Source organism: Schistocerca nitens, chromosome 2 (genome assembly GCF_023898315.1).
Source record: "Schistocerca nitens isolate TAMUIC-IGC-003100 chromosome 2, iqSchNite1.1, whole genome shotgun sequence".
NCBI lineage: Eukaryota > Metazoa > Arthropoda > Insecta > Orthoptera > Acrididae > Schistocerca > Schistocerca nitens.
In genome coordinates, this window is record NC_064615.1 from 269,359,939 (window position 1) to 269,378,609 (window position 18,671).

Sequence of the window (18,671 nt, forward strand, 5' to 3'; positions counted from 1 at the left end):
GTTCACCCTGTATATCGGTGGATGCCATCAGCGCTTGCGACAATGGCAGTAACCTAGTCTGGTGGTCATCCGTGCGTCAGACGGCAGCTACCCTGGATGCTAGCAGTGAGGAGAGGCTTTACTCACGAGAACCAAGAAAACAGTGACGAGTCTAGAGTGTCCAACTGTCAGAGTGCGCAGCAGTGCCTCAGTCTTTGTGCGGGACTCCCCAGCACCGCGTGTAGAGCGCGGCCGGCTCGGCTGCGCGGGCAGGCAGGCGGGCAGCGGCCAGGGCAGGTAGAGAAGCGAGGTGCGCTAATAACGGCTATTAATATGAGCGCCGGCTCCGTTCCGCCGTGAGCGGCCTTTAAAGTGTAAATTATCGGGACCAGAGCGGCCGGCCGCGCCGGGCCTCAAAAAACCGGACCCTGGCTGACGCTGCCGCTGCCGCTCCTACACAGCATCACCTCCCCCCCCCCCCCTCCACCACACGCTCCTTTCTTGTACGGCGCGGCGGCGGCCGCGGCAGGCACTAAAAAACGACCAACAACATTGTTTCCCATTCGCTCCGGAGCGCGGGCCCCGCATACCTGGCTGGACCTCGCTCAGCTCTGCCCTGCCGGAGCGCCATGCCGCGCGTTGCGGACACATTAAAGCCTTTTCGCTGGCCGCTCCCAATTTTGTCCCCTTCTTTTTATTTTACTTCTCGCGTTAACGTTCCACCGTCCGGCCGCTGCGTCGCTCCAGGAATTCCCTCCGTTTCTTTTCGGATACTTTCGTCTCTCATTTGGAATGTCCTTCATGTCTCGTTCCTCCAGCCATCCGCGCAAGTTTCTCGAAATTGCCAGTATTTCTTCTCGACCGTCCACCCTTTAGCCGGTACACAAAGAATTACGTTCCATTTGGTGCCTGCAGAGTACGCGTACCACCTATAGGGGTGGTACGCGTACTCTGCAGGCAGAAGGTAAACACCACAGTGTTCTACAATCCGCGACTGGACAAAAATACTGAAACACCGCGAGCAGTGCGTGCTTCATCGTAAATGCAGGTGTCAGCCAACCTTGCAGTTGTCCTCTTGTTCACTGGTGTCCAAAATCAAAGTAACAAACCACTATTTCCCCGTCCTGAATCTAATTCGGAATACTGTCATACAACGGTTCTAGGATCTGGAATTTAACGAAAGAGGACGCACCATGTTATCTTGGATGGGAAGTCGTGCCCCAAGAATTGTGTTGGGAATCTTGCTGTTCATGTTGTACAAGAGTGGTTTGATAAGTCTGCTGTATTTCCAACAAAGAATGGAACATTTTTGTTACGCCTTCTTGGTTGGTAAACTTGATTATTCCAAGAATCTTACAAATAATTTCAAAAATATACAGTGACAGTTTTTTTTATTTTTTTACTTTTTTTTTACAGCCGTCTGAATTAGTCAGTGTGTCGACTGTCTGAATTGGTCAGTGTGTCGACTGCGATTGAAAATGGAGAAGATCGAGTTTCGTGCACTTATTAAACATTTCCATACGAAAGATCGGACTGCCGCGCAAATCAAAACAAAACTGACAAGCACCGAAGACGATGCGCGCTCCGGCTGTCCAGCAGAGGTCACCACAAAGGAAACCATTGACGAAATCCACGACATGGTAATGCAAGACCGCCGAATAAAAATTCGTGAAATTGCTGAGATTGTAGGCATCTCAAACTGAGCGAGTGCATAATATCCTGCACAGGGAATTGGCTATGAAGAAGCTGTGTGCTCACAGTCGACCAAAGTGCATCCGGCACAACATTTCAACACAATGTCTGGCGATATGTAATCGCAATCCGCAAGACTTTTTGGGCGATTTGTGACTGTTTGTGAAACCTGGCTCCATCATTACACACCAGAATCAAAATGGCAGTAAAAACAATGGACAACGGCTGATGGAAATGCACTCAAGAAGGTAAAGACCTTTTTGTCAGCTGGTAAGGTGATGATCACTGTTTTTTTGGAATTCCCAAGAAATAATGCTCATAGATTTCTTCGAAAAAGGCACAACCATAACTGGACCCTGTTATGTTTCACTGTTGGATCGTTTGAAACTAGCGTTGGCTCAAAAAGGACCGAAATTGGCACATAAAAAGGGGCTCTTTCAGCAAGATAATGCACCAGCCCACATATCAGCGATAACAATGGCGAAATTGCATGAACTGGGCTTTGAATTGGTTTCTGATCCACCCTTTTCACCGGACTTATCCCCAATTGACTTCTTCGCGTTCCCTAATGCCCAACGTTGGCTGGGAAGAAATTTTCATCAAACGAGGAAGTGATACGTAGTTGCAGTCAACGAGTATTTCACGGAGTTTGACAAAACCTACTTTTCCAGTGGGATGCAAAAACTGGAGGATCGCTGGACCGAGTACATATCCTTCAAAGGAAACTATGTCGAGAAGTAAGGTGAGTTGTTTACGAAACAAACCTTTTTTTTTTTTTTTTTTTTTTTTTTTTTGCAGACTTATCAAACCACCCACGTATGTTAACGACCTGGCAGATAATATTAACATTACGCCTCAGCCTGTGCTGAAGTAGCTAGTGCCCGGAGAAAGCTACAACATGGTATTTCAAAGTGGTATGAAGATTATAAACTTGCTTTAAATGTTGAGAAATGTAAAATTCGGCACTTCACAATGGTATCTTCACATAGTATCTTATAGGTACAACATCAGTGAGTCAAAAGTCGATTCGCCGGCCCTTGTGGCCGTGCGGTTCTAGGCGCTTCAGTCTGGAACCGCGCGACCGCTACGGTCGCAGGTTCGAATCCTGCCTCGGGCATGGATGTGTGTGATGTCCTTAGGTTAGTTAAGTTTAAGTAGTTCTAAGTTCTAGAGGACTGATGACCTCAGAACTTAAGTCCCATGGTGGTCGGAGCCATTTGAACTGTCATACAAACTGTCAACAGATGTTCGTACAATCGTGTGCTCCACGGAAGATGGCAGTCTGGTCAACGGACAACCACGCCAAAGATGACGTCAGGTCACCTATCAAACGATAGTGTTTGCCGGGTAGTCCCACGTCCGCAGGCGATGTGTACACAGTCACAGACGGTGATGTATGCCACAGAGAAGGTGCCTACCACGCTCTCTGCGATGGAGGGCTACGGGAAGAATGGAAGCAGGACAGTCGCAAACTGATGCCTTAAAGTGAATCACTTAGTTGTTTCTCGGATGTGGCAACAGTTTATAGAGACCGAAACTGTATACCAAAGACCAGGACAGGACCGACCACGTGTGAAATCAGAAAGAGTGGACCGTTATTTGGCTGTAAGGGCTCGACGGTACCGCCTTAGTACTGCATTGTAACTGGCATCTGACCTCGCAGCATCCACTGGTCGTGTTGTATCGAGGCAAACGGCGTACAGAAGGCTTCGGCAGAGTGGCCTTTATTGTCAGAGATCTGCTGTATGTGTACCTCTGACGCGTCTTCACAGACGAGAACGTCTAGAGTGGGGTCGTCAACATGCCACCTGGACGGTCGAAAAGTGGGCCAATGTTCTTTCCGCAGATGAGTTCCGCTTTGGTCGGGCCGTCATTCTCGACGGATTCCCATCTGGAACGCGATAATTATGTCGGGGATGATCGCTAATGGCGTGGGCAGGTATTATGTTGAACACTCGAATACCTCTTTATGAAATTGTAAGGTTAAATCGTCAAGGGTTACCTGTTTTCCGGTATCGTGAGATCTTGGGACCTCAGGTGCGGTTGCACGAGGTGCTGTCGGCCCACACTTCGTATTGCTGGACGATAGTGGTCGACTTCATACAGCGCAGGTGGTTGATGTTTTCTTGGAAACGGAAGATATAGCACGCATGGCGTGGCCTGCTCGCTCTCCCGATTTGAATCCCTTAGAGCATCTCTCGGATACACTAGAGACGTATTGCATCACGTCAGTATCCACCAACCACTCTCCAAGACGTGCGAGCATCGCTGCAGGAGAATGGGCGTTATTGCCTGAACATGAGATCGATGACATCATTCACATCCCGCCCCGTCGTTTATCAAGCCCGTATTGCTGTAAAAAATATGGTTCAAATGGCTCTGGGCACTATGGGACTTAACTTCCGAGGACATCAGTCCCCTAGAACTTAGAACTACTTAAACCTAACTAACCTAAGGACATCACACACATCCATGACCGTCGCAGGATTCGAACCTGCGACCGTAGCGGTCGCGCGGTTCCACACTGTAGCGCCTAAAACCGCTCAGCCACTCCGGCCGGCTGTATTGGTGCAAAACGTACATGTTGCACTTGTTTACGTTGTGTATTCTTTATATCGTTTCTGCTTTACTATCACCTGATTATACAAAATAAACGCAATCTGGCAAAATTTCGGTTTGTTGCTTTAATTTTGGACACGAGAGTATTTGACTACGAACGGCACCTGTGCGCTTCTCTCACTACGCCGCAAGTGTCAGTAGTGGTTAAGACGTACGTCGCCAGAACTTTATAGTTGTGAGTGCGTTACATCAGAGGTAAGTGAATTCGAACGCCCGCATATTCTTAGTGCTTCTGCGGTATGTGCTTGCGTAACCAAGAGACCCGAAGTGTTTCTCTTTCAAGAGGCACCGTATCAAAGATTTATACCGCTTTCGGGGAAAGCGGAGTAATATCATTCGCTTAGTCACAACGCGGACGAAGGTGTGTGGCGAATGACGATGACGGAGGATTGTGACGAAAAACAGGGGACGACAGCTGGAAAAGTCACTGCAGAACTGAATACCGCTCTCATGAACCCTGTCAACAACGCGAAGGGAGCGCTATAAGCCGCGAATTGCAGGGCGAGTTGGAATTGCAAAACCACACATCAGTGACGCAAATGCCCATAATAGTCATACATGCAGCTGAAAACATAAAACGTGGCCTGTGGGGCAGTGGAAGGAAGCCCTTTGAGCGGATGACTCCTGTTTCACACTGTTCCAACTTATGGCGGAGTTTACGTCCCAAGAATGAAACATGGCGGAGGTTGAGTGATGCTTTGCGGAGCCGTATCTTGGTGTGCCTGGGACTCCATGGGTTCCCTGGAAGCTGGCGTTACTGCCAACAATTATGGGACTATTTTGGTTGATCAGGTCGGTCCCCAGTGGTGATGCTATATTCGAAGAGCTCAGATTCGTTTTCTAAGCACGATTATGGATTGCTGCATCTCCCCCGGCCAGCACAGTCTTTAGGACTCAGTAACGTTGAGCCTTTGTGGTGTACTTTGGAGAGAAGGACGCCTGATTGCTATACACCTTCATAATAATTACCTGCAGGTGCCACTATTATGCAGGAACAATGGTGTACGATTTCCATGAAAACCATAGAGGACCTGTAGTTACCCACTCCGAGCCGATTAGAAGCCGTTTTGCATACCGACGGGTTTGCTACGCCATATTAGGCATGTTAATGTATTGTGTTTTTACTGTTTACATGTTTTTGTCCAGCCCCTGTATGCATGGTCCACTGGAAGTGGTGTGTATGCCCTTACTCTGACCTGTGGACAGACGTAACCAGCTAGTTGTTGGGGGACATACACTTTGATGCGGACTTAGAACTTCAGTCGAACTCAACACTTTTCACTTTAACGAAAGCGATTGTCGGAGACTTACTCCATTTGATTTGCAGTGTCACACATACTCAGCCACCAAGCCACACTAGATTGCTCTCATGTCGCACTAAATCGTCTGGTAATAAAACAGTTGGACCAGAAACGGATAAAATAAAGGCGCTGGTTAAATAATGGGTCTATGGTTTGGGAGAACTGTGGTTCAGGACCGTGTTGGGACATCCTAAGATTCGCAATACGAGGACAGTATGCATGCATATTGGAGAACGTGGATGCAAACAAGGAGATAGATGTGGTCTTCCTGTTGACCCTAGATTAACACCTAAACCGGAATGTAGGGAACTTGTACGTCCCATAAACGTCGGCATCACTAGAAACTGACCACTGCGTCGCAGCGCACACGTGGTGGAAAAATAGAGTTAGAAAGAGTACTCATTATTTTTTATCCCTTACGAACGTACAACCTGCGACCATGGTTAAAATGAAACATGCTTACTCTTAGTACTGCAACCAGTCGCTACATGTCGCTTTTTTTTAAAAAAAAACATTCCTGCATTAACTAGCATTTGAGCCACTAAAGGCCTGTGTTAATATGGCTGTTGCGCTGCACTGGCGAAAAAAATTAGAATTATATGTATTCTGCCGTTCTGTGGACATTAATAAATACAGCGGTGTTTCTTCGTTGCTTATACATTGTGTATTTGCTCAAGAAGTAAGCCTAGCGCTGTAAACCGAACCCTTATACACCACTGTGGAAAACGCTGTACTTTGGTGCACTTGGTCAAATCATTTTTCGTCACTCACGTTAAACGTCGAAAGAGTTACAAGTTATGAGATTCGAATTGTTTCTAAATACGAACCTCTCGATAATTAGTCTTCGGTGAAGCGAAAGCTAGTTAATGGAAAATGATTTTAAAAATAGTAATATAAAGCAACTGGGTGCAGTATTAAATGAAACCATTATTTGTGTAATGTGGGGCCACAGTGCACGCCTGCAATGAGCTACTCTGTAGCTTCTGTGTTTGGCCCTTTGGAGACGTGTAGCTTCATGTGCCACTGTGAGCAATAGCCTCTTCCGGGGTAACCGATTCCAAGTGTCCGTTGCATACAGTTTTCTTCCTGATATTCACTGAGAAACTGAGAAGGTCCTGCGTTCACTGACAGTAGCAATTTCTAATGGCTCAAATGGCTCTGAGCACTATGGGACTTAACTTCTGAGGTCATCAGTCCCCTAGAACTTAGAACTACTTAAACCTAACTAACCTAAGGACATCACACACATCCATGCCCGAGGCAGGATTCGAACCTGCGACCGTAGCGGTCGCGCGGTTCCAGACTGTAGCGCCTAGAACCGCTCGGCCACCCCGGCCGGCACAATTTCTAATGGCTGCGAGTGGCACAGCTACTTTGGGCAGCCTGCGCAAATACATCGAGATATCTGGCAGCTTGTTTCACGGTACGGTCATGGGCACGTCCAAATACAGTAGCTCTGTGCTGCCGTTGTGGCCGGCTCCACGTCGACCAGTCTTAACTGCACTGACTGCACACCACCGGTTGGCATGTACACACCACTGCACTTTCATCGTGAACGTCATGAGCGAAGGATGAGATGACTACCTGGAACAAATTGTAGAGCGCTACAAAGCCACCACTCTGCTGTTTTAAGATGATGGCTAATTTGTTGTCAGGTCATCTTGTTTGGAGAGTGTGTTGCAAAGTGTTTCGGAATTAAATGCGTAGTGCTGCAATCAGAATGGCGTACAGTGTGCCACTTTTCCAGATCGTGGTGATCCGGGCGATTGTTATAAACGGCGACGAGGCGTAGAGCTCGGCGGCTTTGGGAAGTGTTGTGAAGCGCCGGCTCGTGTCGCGGCGCGTTTGTTTTGATGGCGCCCGCTTCCGTCGCCGGCCGTATTCGCCGCTGCTTGTTTGGAAAGGCAGAGCCGCGCCGGAGGGCGTTCCCGGAACGGGTCCGCCAGCGGTACACCGCCGAAACTGTCGGCTGGCCGAGGGTCTCCTGCTCTCCGTGGTGTTCCTTCCTTCCATCGTTTCCGGTGCGCTGTACCCAGCCGATCCCACTACGGTACTTCTCTAATTTCGCGGAGAACCAATCGCTCCAGTGTAAAGGGTTCTAAAAGCATTTTGAAGCTACTCCCTGCTCTCCCCCCCCCCCCCCCCCCCTTCCTCAACCCACCCCGTATAATGGAATATCTCTATGCCCCTTTTGTGTGCGTCTCGAGAAAGCCTACATAGAAGCAGTGGAAGAAGAACCGACGAATCAGTTGAGTCAAAGGTGAACTGATGTGTGGTACAGCCAGAGAAAGAGATTCCAAATAACCCCGGAAGCAGGTTGATTGAAGAAAGAAAAGTAGCCCAGGGACAATAAAATGTATCCTGATACATCCAAAAAGGCTGAAAAGGTAATTGCAGATCCTCAACCAACCAGCCCTTCCCCCTCAGGGAAGGGAATGAAATGTGAAAAAAAAGACAGAGAATGAGAGACATGTTGAAGGTCGGGAATTCTGATCTGAAAGCACTGCGTATTCCAAGACGGTCCATGCGAGAATAATTATAGGTTTACGTGTGACTGTATTGAAAATTCTCACAATAGTCCTAATACGCAGCGTGTTACCTATTGATAACGCGTGCATTTGCATGTTTATACCTGTAACGAAAAGGAAGTGGAGGTGGGCGCGATATTTTTCTGTTGAATGAATAGTAGCTGCATCAAGAAAGTTCTCTGCTGGATTTCAAGAGGTAAGGAAAGACCTAGACGTCAGTCTTATGGAGGGATTGTACATGAGATTAGGAAACACGGAATAGCAACATGGACGTGATTTTTTTACAGTACGAATACTTTGGAAAAGTCTCGAGTGGCTTGCCAACCATTTGATGTCAAGTGGGAGATGGTCACCTTTGCTAGAATGATCATATTACACCACTGGCCATTAAAACTGCTACACCAAGAAGAAATGCAGATGATAAACGGTTATTCATTGGACAAATATATTATATTAGAACTGACATGTGACTACATTTTCACGCAATTTGGGTGCATAGATCTTGAGAAATCAGTACCCGGAACAACCACCTCTGGCCGTAATTAAGGCCTTGATACGACTGGGCATTGAGTCAAACAGAGCTTGGATGGCGTGTACAGGTACAGCTGCCCATGCAGCTTCAACACGATACCACAGATAATCAAGAGTAGTGACTGGCGTATTGTGAAGAGCCAGTTGCTTGGCCACCATTGACCAGACGTTTTCAATTGGTAAGAGATCTGGAGAATGTGCAGCAGTCGAATTTTTTCTGTATCCAGAAAGCCCCGTACAGGACGTGCAACATGCGGTCATGCATTATCCTGCTGAAATGTAGGGTTTCGCAGAGATCGAATGGAGGCTAGAGCTACGGGTCGTAGCACATCTGAAATGCAACGTCCACTGTTCAAAGTGCCGTCAAAGCGAACAAGAGGTGACCGAGACGTGTAAGCAATGGCACCCCATACGATGACGCCGAGTGATACGCCAGTACGTCGATGACGAATACACGCTTCCAATGAGCGTTCACCGCGATGTCGTCAAACACGGATGCGACCATCATGATGCTGTAAACAGAACCTGGATTCATCCGAAAAAATGACGTTTTGCCATTCGTGCACGCAGGTTCGTCTTTGAGTACACCATCGCAGGCGCTCCTGTCTCTGATGCAGCGTCAACAGTAACCGCAGCCATATTCTCCGAGCTGATAGTCCATGCTGCTGCAAACATCGTCGAACTGTTCGTGCAGATGGTTGTTGTCTTGCAAACGTCCCCATCTGTTGACTCAGGGATCGAGACGTGGCTGCACGATCCGTTACAGCCGTGCGGATAAGATGCCTGTCATCTCGACTGCAAGTGATAGGAGGCCGTTTGGATCCAGCACGGCGTTCCGTATTACCCTCCTGAACCCACCGATTCCATATTCTGCTAACAGTCATTGGATCTCGACCAACGCGATCAGCAATGTCGCGATACGATGAACCGTAATCGCGATAGGCTACAATCCGACCTTTATCAAAGTCGGAGATGTGATGGTACGCATTTCTCCTCCTTACACGAGGCACCACAAAAACGTGTCACCAGGCAACGCCGGTCAACTGCTGTTTGTGTATGAAAAATCGGTTGGAAACTTTCCTCGTGTCAGCACGTTGTAGGTGTCGCCACCGGCGCCAACCTTGTGTGAATGCTCTGAAAAGGTAATCATTTGCATACCACAGCATCTTCTTCCTGTCGGTTGAATTTCGCGTCTGTAGCACGTCATCTTCGTGATGTAGCAATTTTAATGGCCAGTAGTGTACTTTGCTACATGTGTGACTTTGGAATGTCAGTTTAAAATCGAGTTTTACACTGCAACTCTTCCATTCCCGTGGACCCGGCTGCTGTACAAGAGTTACAAGCTGCGGCGTTGACGCGCCGCCGGCTAGTAAGTAGTAGTGCGCATGCGCGGACGCAGACGCGTCGTCCTGGGAATGGCGCGCGGCCAGAGCGGCGGGCCGTGACGCGCCTGTTTCTGTATTCGGCGGGCCCCCGGCGCGCCTCGCCTCGCCACATGAATGACACACGCCGCGCCGCCTGTCGGCGCCTTTGTCGGCGGCCGCCGCCTGCGCCAAGGGCACGCCCACGCGCTCACGCACCTCCGCGAGCCGCGCGCTGCGCCAAAAGGCCGCCCGCCGCCCGCTGCCCGCCGGCCGACGAGCCCACGCTCCGGGTCACCTTCTATCGGGGCGTACACCACCCGGATGCACTCACTCTCTGTAGGCTCGGGAAAAGGTTTTCAATCGATACCACAGCAACGCACTGTAAATAGAAAAAGAAAGGAAAACGTTCCTATAGGGTAGCTAATAAAGACACTGGAGCCAGGGTGTATACGACCCGGGACAACCATGAGATCCGGGAAAACCCGTGAATTATTTCATCCGGGAGAAAACCGGGAAAAACCCGGGAGTTGTATAGAATTGGTTCAAATGGCTCTGAGCACTATGGGACTCAACTGCTGAGGTCATTAGTCCCCTAGAACTTAGAACTAGTTAAACCTACCTAACCTAAGGACATCACAAACATCCATGCCCGAGGCAGGATTCGAACCTGCGACCGTAGCGGTCTTGCGGTTCCAGACTGCAGCGCCTTTAACCGCACGGCCACTTTGGCCGGCTGTATAGAATTCCGCGAATTTTTCGTTGTTTTAGTTTTCAGTTAAATTTTTGTGATTTTGGCTGGTAAGAACCAATACTCTGACAAAGGATATTACTGTATCCCGCTACTGCAGAATAATTCTGCAGCAACAAAACATGAACGAGAGAAAAAAAAAACGGAAATGAAACTTAAGTTGCAAAGGAAATGTTCCATATACAACAACAAAACACAGTGCGCAGACGAGCGTCTGCCAACAGCTAAGTTTGCCAAACACTTTAGAAAGACTATGCAATGCTTTGTAACAACAAATTGCCTCCGATAAGCGTGACGTGACAACTGTTTAAATTAGATTCGTTTGAGCAGTTGCGGGCGGCTTCTTGGGCTTGCGGTATTGCTTCTGGTTCAGTAGTGTGGCTAGGTGCCACTATCTAGTATTGTCCCGGTTCGGAAATATCGTAGATCCGGGGGGGCCTGATGCACAGAGCAGTCTTAGTTGTGGTGGGGAGGTGGGTCGTCTCCACATGACCTGTGTTTTTGCGTTCAGTGATTTTGTTGTTTCCTCTTTGTTTATTGCTTTCACGTTAAATGAAAACAAAACGAATTTTTGTGGTCAGTAATTAGCAAATGAATTAAAATACCTTCGCAAAGTTACGGAAGGGTAAAATATGTTATTAGTTTCAGATTTTATTTCCACCTGACAGTCAAGCATTAATCGCCTTGCAGAACAATGAAGTTACTTTTGTCGGTTTGCTAAAGAGATTTGGCTTTTATTAAATCTTTTCCGCTGAGGCAGTCAATTGATTTGAAACAAAGTGTTTAATTTCACACTGTTGGCTAGTTTCAACTGTTCGCTGCATTTCAAGTGCACGTGTCGCATTATCCCATAATAAAGAACCAAACATGAGATAGTACAGTACTGGTACTCCAAGAAAATTTGCATCCGAATCTGGACATACGAATGTGCACTTTAAGCCGCATTATGCATTTTAGTATGGTTCACGAAATTCTGATCCTCTTGAAGTATCCTCTGATGTCTTGTTTCTTTTATGTCATTATGTAATTTCTTTTAATGTTTTACACGTAGGAACATCGGCTTTCCTGCGTCATCGTAGCTGCGGAAGCGCGCTGACGCCATTTATATGGCGCTCTCTGGCAACTGCTGAAACGAATGTTTCTAACAGGTCGCGGGAAAATGTTGCGATTGGTGGTTTGAAAAGCGTTACATTCAAAGTAAATTTCCGTTTACGCAAGATGAACTATGTGGGAGAATGTACGATGAATTTCTTAAATGACAAAGCCTCTGACTCTCATTTAAAAATCAACTCTTTCAGGACGACCATACAGAAGAATTTCGAGCCCAGAAGATCACATTTACATCGTTATTAAAAATTTACTGGCACATTTGTGTGATGTATTTTAAAGTGTAACATGCGTAAAAAAGATCAACATTGTGGAAGCTTATTAATCTTCTTATGTGGATGCTATGTATATTAATGTAAACCATTAACTTTCCTTATTCGTGTGTTCGCGGTACTTAAGAGTGATCTTGGTATTGACTGACTGCATCACGTGTCTTATGCTGTGATCAGGTGGCGAGATCACGTGACATGAGCTATGACTGGCTTACCAAAGCGCTTCGCAATCTCGATTTCAATACTTCGGAAAGTGACATGCGTTGTTTGTTGGAATTCAAATTTATACCTTCGTAATACGAAAATATGCAGCGTACATGTTGCAGCACATCAAAGGTCTTTCAAAACGTATTTTTCTCCACGAGTTTCGTTTTGTAAACAGCCGGGAAATTCTACGTCGGTATATAAAACCATAAACATTCAAAGGATTGATGAGTTTTACAGTACCGAGGAAGAGTATACTGTCACTTAACACAGAAAAAGTGTATTTTCACCTGGAAGAAAGTGTAAATTTTAACCGGGAAATCCGGGAAAAATCCGGGAATTTTTTTTCCTTGTCCACGTATACACCATGTGGACCGCAGTCGTAACGCCGGTTCCCTTCAGATCACCAAAGTTAAGCTCTATTGGGCTTGGCTTGCACGTGGATGGGTCACCGTCCGGGACTGCCGAGCACTGATGGCAAGCGCGGTCCACTGAGCCCTTGTGAGGCCAACCCAGGAGCTATTTCACTCCGGTTACGAAAACTGATAACAACCGGGAGAGCGGTGTGGTGACAACATGCCCCTCCATATCAATACCCAGCGACTCCTATCGGCAGAGGATGACACGGCGATGATACGCAGACGTGAAGAATAAAGATGCAAAATGTCAGTAATGTTTTTTTTTTTAGAAGGTTTTAAGATGTTTCACACAAAAAATTCAGAGGCACTACTTTTCAGCACGCCCTCGTACGTTGAGCAAGTATCATTTCGTGTGGAGGGTCACAGTCACTCTTCCGCTGCTCCGCCTTTGCACATAACGGGAATAAAGCTTCATGTGTATGGCACAATTAAAATCTGTCCCATCCTCCGTTATGCCAGTCCCGCCTGGATATCTGCCCCCCCCCCCCCCCAAATTCTATAAGTCCCTCCAGATCCTTGAGCGTCATGCACTCCGCCTCGCCTTCCGTATACGCCTCCCGTCCCCCACGCGGATCCTCTATGACCTCATTCCTTTCCCACATCTGCTCCTACTCCTCGAACATATCCACATCCTCTACACCTCCCGCCGCCTTGATCCCCCTCACCCCCTTGTTGCTCCTCTCCTCTCCCATCCTTGCCCCCTGCCACATCTTCACTGTTGTGTCCCCCCTACCCTCCACCTCTACACCCTTCATCTCCTTTGCCAAGGTGGCTTCCATCAACTCCCCCTCCTATCAACTCTGATCCTCACCCCCCCTTCCTTTCCTCCATCCTTTTCTTGGGCTCCCTCTCCCCCCCCTTCCATCCTCTTTTTTTCCCCCCCTTCTCTCCCCCGAGTCCTTTTGCATTTCCCTCCTCTGCCTTTTCCCATTCCCTCTCGCGTCTGCCCTACCCCTCCCCCCCTTATGGGTCCTCTCCCTCCTTTGGTTCCCCCCCTTTCGTTTTCCTCTCCTCCCTCCTTGTTTTCCCCCTCATCTGTCCAGGTCCATCCCCCCATCTGCCCTAGGCTATGGTGTGTCCTCTTTGTGCTGACATTTTAGTGCAGTGTTTACAGTGCGAGTTCAGTGTTGTGTGTCTTTTCCGACGTGTTGCGAACGTACATCATACTGTCGCTGGGTGTGACTTTAGGTCTCTTGCGAACAGAAACCAGACTGTCGCCATGTTTTTTAATTGTCTGTCTACTATGTTACCTGTCTGCATACTGTGTATTTTTATTCGCTTTGCCAACCCTTTGCTTTATGTTTTAACTTTCCCCAATTTTCCGGCGTTTTACAATTTAAGTCCCCGTTTTATCGCCTGCTTTTATTAACTTCTCCTTACATTTTAAAAAGTCTGTAGACTGCAGAGCAGCGTAATAAGCTGCTGCCAGCCCGCCCCCTTCAGGGGGAATCGAAATACAATAAAGGAAAACAAGGGGCACAATTAAAAGTGGCGTCTGCCACATAATTTATGGTGATCTGCGCCCTGGAGGTGAAGGATAGGTTGGCTTCTTGAGCAAAGAACGGCTCATTCCTTCATCGTCACGCCAGGGCTGACGTCATTTCTTCTGTGAATCCCATTCTCGTCACTGACCGTGTGGGACAACCCAGGAATACGACATCGCTGTCCTGGGGAAAATCCGAAAGGAGTCGCTTTGAAGCTGCCCTCTTCCGACCCGAGATTTATGTGTGCCAGGTGTGACACGATTTGTCTTTCTCCGTGCTGCACAACTCTCCTAGAAGGACATTAGGACTTCCTTGCTGATATAGTATTCTTCATTTCTCTGTATTTACATTCCCCAAGTAAGAGACGGGCTGGCAAGCGCAATGTTGTTGCTTTTTAGCCTTTGAATAAGCCAATAAAAATACGCACTATTTGGAGGAGTTAAGATGCGAGATGTTGTGCTAGGAGCCAAGTACGATTTGCCAGTATATTTTCATGTAATACATGTATGTAGGCGATCGTTCATTTTGCTGTTGATGTATGTGTAAAAAGAGTGTGTGCGTTTGCCCTAGCAACGCATTCAGATGTAAAAAAGGACGTTTCACGGTATACAGCAGGCAAAGAGAAGAAGGAAGCAGCCATTAGCCACATGACCGGTCTAAATATTATCTTCTTAATTCTATTCTGTCTTCGCCCTCCTAGTGTCGCCTGCCACATAAAACATTTATTGTAATCTCTGAACTATGACACGATTGTGTTTTTCTCGAACCCCGCCTTTGCGCTGTAAAAATATGAACCCCACAGAGTATTTTAGGATGTAGAATCACTTGGGAAAACTGTTAGCTTTTATTTTTGTAATGATAGCATATTTGTTACGTTTCAGTGATTCACCTTTCTTCATAATTTTAACCCAAATATAAGCGTAATGCGCTTTGAGACCTAATTCCAAATATTTAGAGTTTCTTATTGCGAATTCCTTCTGAGGACCACCTATATTGGACAGTGTAGCTTTATACCAAGACTTTACGACGTACAGTCTGCTCACCCACCAGGATAGATACAGTATAGCCTGGAATATCAAGTACAGGGAAACTCAGCATGTTTCGTATGCTGAAAGAACTGGTAGAGGTGATGGACGCCTTTGGTCTCGAGTAAAAGTAAATTCGAGTAGGTACTAAGCTGCGGTTACTAGTGTGATCGTTCACGATCGCGATCATTCGTCAGTAATGGTAGGGAGACACTGATAGGCAACAGGCAAAGTATGAGGAATGTGCGGGTAGCTCTGAGAGAGTTGGTCCGCCCGCGCCGGGACAGCTCGGTTTGGTTAAGCAGAGGCGCGAAGCTTCCGCAGTTAGCGTATTCTTAACGGATTCAACCGGCCGCTGCGAATGAACGGCTTCTGCACCGGAAACTGAGCCTCTGCCGCTAATGCAGCCTTCAGTCGTTTCGCAATGTCTCCGAACGGCCTCGTCCACGAGGACATGTCGGGATTAACAGCGAGGAATAAACAACGCAACACCAGGCCATTAGCTAACGTGATGTACGTCTTATTCAGAGATGGCTGCGGTTCGAATAGTAAGTGGCGACGTTTGAGCAAATGTTAGGTCAGTGGCAGTATTCGAAAGTTTTTAGTAAACTTCATATAGTATTTTTTGAAACAAAACAGTAGTGACTCAAAATGGTTCAAATGGCTCTGAGCACTATGGGACTCAACTGCTGAGGTCATTAGTCCCCTAGAACTTAGAACTAGTTAAACCTAACTAACCTAAGGACATCACACACATCCATGCCCGAGGCAGGATTCGAACCTGCGACCGTAGCGGTCTCACGGCTCCAGTCTGCAGCGCCAGAACCGCGCGGCCACTTCGGCCGGCAGTAGTGACTCCACGGGTGATAGCGGCTATCAGCGCTGTGGCCGTTATAGCGATTTTCCGCCGTATTTGTTACGAATTCAGCTTCCATCAATCGCGTTATTGCGGTGGCATCTGATTAGGGGAGGAAGAAAACTTCTTAATGTAAGAAAAGGGGTAACTCACTCCTGCTGCTTGAGTGACGCATCAGGCAGCAAATGAAGACGAAGAATATAAGAAGTGACAAGCGAATGGACAAAACCAATATGAGAGCTTACCACTTCCATCATGAGTTTCGAAGCAGGAACAGCAGGCTCTTCTTAACCTGCATCCACCATGTATCAATGCACGTCAATCACATCTGTCTGCCGGCCGGAGTGGCTGAGCGGTTCTAGGTGCTGGAATCTGGAGCCGCGCGGCCGCTACGGTCGCAGGTTCGAATCCTGCCTCGGGCATGGATGTGTGTGATGTCCTTAGGTTAGTTAGGTTTAAGTAGTTCTAAGTCTTGGGGACTGATGACCACAGATTTTAAGTCCCATATTGCTCAGAGCCATTTGAACCACATCTGTCTATCTGTCTGTCTGGATAACTTTAGCGATCACGCCAAAGTCTCCACTGGATGTTAGCGCTCATAAGTCGTCTTACGGGGCTAGCCAAAACTTCCCTGCAGTCAATCGTAACGGCTCTCTTCTTTATTAAGTTTTTATTTAAATTGTACACATTACGCGTTTTGCCTTAAGCCGTCATGTGAATCTGTCACTGGCGGAGGTGAGTCAGAATGAAAGGTACTTGCTTTGAGGGGTGATAGTATTGTTGATAAGGAACAAACAAATTCAAACGAACATATGCCCTTTTCTTAACCGTATCCGACATACAGCAGTTTGAAAATCATGGGCGTCAGGCGCATGTCGTCCTTCACCAGCACTCTAATGCGATTACAGTCAAAGTGACATCAGACTACGCAGTGTTGACCTTAATGACCATTTATAGATGAATCGTCGGTCCAGTTGTTTCAGGTAACCGTCTTAATGGAGTGTTGTATTTTGATTTCCTTCAAAATGTGTTACCAGAATACTGGAGGATATTCCTTTGGCAACACGACGTCGCATTTACTTTCAGCACGACGGAGCTCCTCAAACTCCGTTCGGTCAGTGACACAGTCCCTCACTCAAACGTTTCCTGGGCGCTGGATCGATCGCCGTAGAGTCATTTCTTGCACACCGAGGTCACCCGATCTTACTCCATTAGATTACCGTTTGTGGGGTTGGCTGAAGAACTAAGTCTGCAAGCGCAGAGTGGACAGAACGGAGGAAATTCTCGCTGGTATTTTACATGTGTGTGCTCCAGTAAGGAACCGTACGAAGAAGGCTTAGATCAGCAACACAACAGTTAACAAGAGCAGCAAAATGCATTACAGTTGACGGTCGACTATTTGAACGTCTTTTGCGAGGAACTGAATACAATTAAAAAAAGTATTAGATTAGAATGTTTCATTTACTATCACCTGCATCTGTCCTGTTCCCCATTCTTTCCATTAGTTTCCTCTGAAACTGTTAAGGACAAGATTTATGTTCATATGACGGTTTTTGTTCAGAATCAGTAATACTACACTGAATTGCCAAAGAAGTTAGTATATGCATGCGTATTCAAATACAGAGATATGCAAACAGGCAGAATACGGCGCTGCAGTCGACAACGCCTATATAAGACAACAAGTGTCTGGCACAGTTGTTAGATCGATTATTGCTGTTAGAATTGCAGGTTACAAAGGTTTAAATGAGTTTGAACGTGGTGTTATAGTCGGCGCACGAGCGATGGGATACAGCATCTCCGAGACAGCGATGAAGTGGGGATTTTCCCGTACGACCATTTCACGAGAGTACCGTGAATATCAGGAATCCGGTAAAACATCAAATCTCCGACATGGCTGTGGCCGGAAAAAGATCCTGCAAAAACTGGACCACGACGACTGAAGAGAATCGTTCATCGTGACAGAAGTGCGACCCTTCCGCAAATTGCTACAGATTTCAGTGCTGGGGCATCAAAAAGTGACAGCATTCGAACCATTCAATGAAACATCATCGATATGGGCCTTCGGATCCGAAGGCCCACTCGTGTACCTTGGTGACTGCACGACACAAAGCTTTACGCCCCGCCTGGGCCGGTTAACACCGACATTGTACTGTTGACGACTGGAAATTTGTTGCCTGGGCGGTCGAGTCTCGTTTCAAATTGCATCGAGCGGATGGAGACAGCCTCATGAATCCATGGACCCTGAATGTCAGCAGGGGACTGTTCAAGGTGGAGGAGGCTCTGTAATGGTGTGGGGCGTGTGCAGTTGGAGTGAAATGGGACTCTGATACATCTAGATACTACTCTGACTGGTGACACGTACGTAAGCCAACTGTCTAATCATCTCCATCCATCCAATCCGATGGACTTGGGCAGTTCCAGCAGGACAATGTGACACCCCACACGTTCAGAATTGTTACAGGGTGGCTCCAGGAACACTCTTATGAGTTTAACACTTCTGCTGTCCACCAAACTCCCCGACATGGACATTATTGAGCATATC

General features: G+C 47.3%; 1 protein-coding gene across 1 annotated transcript in view; it reads left to right on the forward strand.

Moving 5' to 3' along the window:
- LOC126234977 (frizzled-9-like) overlaps window positions 1-18,671 on the forward strand; it is a 250,520-nt gene that overhangs the window by 38,236 nt on the left and 193,613 nt on the right. The window lies entirely within an intron of this gene.